The sequence below is a fragment of the Tiliqua scincoides genome, chromosome 1 (assembly GCF_035046505.1).
Source record: "Tiliqua scincoides isolate rTilSci1 chromosome 1, rTilSci1.hap2, whole genome shotgun sequence".
NCBI lineage: Eukaryota > Metazoa > Chordata > Lepidosauria > Squamata > Scincidae > Tiliqua > Tiliqua scincoides.
In genome coordinates this window covers 163,749,619-163,751,674 of record NC_089821.1, presented here as the reverse complement: position 1 = coordinate 163,751,674, position 2,056 = coordinate 163,749,619, and the positions used below count along the sequence as shown (strand labels likewise).

The window sequence follows — 2,056 nt, the reverse complement described above, 5'->3', positions numbered from 1 at the left end:
TACACAATTGGTAAAGGTCCAGGAGGGTCCTAAATTGAAAGGTTCCTAAAGTTGAAAGGTCAGCCACCCCTGCAGTAGAGGATGCTTTCTGATACTCGAAATGTTTTTCTTATCACACGGACATTAATACATAAAGAAATATGAACACAGCCAAATCAAATTAATAGATTTTTTTCAAGGTAATATATACAGAGTTCTGAAGTGTTTGCTCAGATGCCTTGCCAAATGAAAGGACTATTCATGAGTTATTCTGGAGAAAAACCAGGCTGCAATCAAATTTGAATTTCTCTAAAAGAACGTGCAGTCACTGATGATACAAAATGCACTGGACTGAAACTAAGCTTTCACTCGGTTGTAATTGAATGAGCTTAGATCAGTTCTCCCATTTACTCAGCTACATTTCGGCATCTTCCAATCCAGCTGATTAATTCAATAACTTCAAAGAATAAATATTAAAAGTAATGGAAAGCAATAAGGTTTTATGTATATAATTAGAACAGATGAAAGGCCTTCGCTCTATTTCTTATATTTTTTCCCATTTAAAAGCTTCCTTTAATGATGGGAATCAGTAGAAATCACATTGTATGTACTACCTGTTTACAAATAGCCTAGTATAGAACTGTGCTAGTAGTTTGCAATTTAGACCATTTATTTGGCTGTCCGTCCTCTTTCTGGCACAAGTTAATTCAGCAGGCAAGTGTCCTGAAGGCACTTTTGCTGAAATGTTTGCCTTGCAAATGCAGAAATGGGGATGAGCATTTTGAGGTAGGAAAGGTCGGAGAAAAGACTTCTTGATCTCTCTTGGACATGCTGATTCTCTTCTGCAAAATCTCCTTTTACTCATTTTGTAATCTGACCTAACTTCCAATGTCCACACCTACTGGGAAAAAAAAATCAATTGAAAACAACCTACCAGAATATTTCCACTGGAGATTTAGCAGGTAGGGCAAGGGTTAAGTATTCCTTTCTGTCTGGAGATTCTGGGTTGTAAATGCTCCCTGTCCCTTACATTTGTGAGACAACTTGGAGAATAGGAATTTGGACCTTGGGCCATTATTATTATTTTATTTATTTATAGAATTTGTATCCTACCTTTCTATCCAATGAAGGACACTCAAGGCGGCTCACAATTAAAATGATATTAAAAACATAAAATGTACACACACATATATAAAAGACATTTAAAAACAATAAACACAATAAAACCTGGATCCTGAAAAAATATGGAACGCTTCACGAATTTGCATGTCATCCTTGCGCAGGGGCCATGCTAATCTTCTCTGTAATTAATAGCCTAGTTTTTTCTTAGTCAGTAGCAGTGGAGCCTCCCATGGTTTGGGACCATGGTGAGGAAAGGGACTTTAATCCTTCCTTGCCACGGTCCCAATCCATGGGAGAGCCCAATCTGGCAACCCGCAGGAGAAAAGCTCCCAATGGTGTCAACCGGAGATCTTGATACAATCACACATCTTATCATTTCTTTCTGTCTTATCATTGAACTCTACTAAAACACAGCACAAAGCAAACCTTGATACAATATAACCAAATCAAGACAGCTTTTAAAAGTGTTTTATCAAGGTGCACATTGGCACTTCTAATGTAGTATGTGCATTGGGGGAAAGGCATCTGTCGCAAACTCTTTCCGCATGCACAAAATGTGGAACTGCTTAATGAAAAAACTGACAATTCTTAATGCAATCTGGAGTGTCAAAATCTGAGGAGAAACTTGGATGGGGAGAATTTTGGAAGCAGCCCTAGAATCTGGCAATCTATATTAGTAAGGCTATATTTTCACCTAAATACCTGACCTTCCATCAGCTATCCTGTGTTTCTGAATCCCTTCCATTTTGAATCTCCATAATGTGCGCGCATTATTGGTAGGGGTTTAATATGCTCATTAGCTTGTTCCTTTAATGCAGAAGGATTAAATCCATTACATGGCTATGCAGCTTTGAATATTAAATTTGACCATGAATATTGATTTCCCTTTGTGTTTCCAAACAGAAAAGCGCAGCAAACCCATTTTGTTTGTAACATGTTCTTTTTATCGCAGCAA

General features: G+C 37.6%; 1 pseudogene; it reads right to left on the bottom strand.

Annotated features, from left to right (window-relative positions):
• Nucleotides 1-1,217: 1,217 nt before the first annotated feature.
• On the bottom strand, nucleotides 1,218-1,289 carry LOC136638382 (U6 spliceosomal RNA; annotated as a pseudogene).
• Nucleotides 1,290-2,056: the final 767 nt, after the last annotated feature.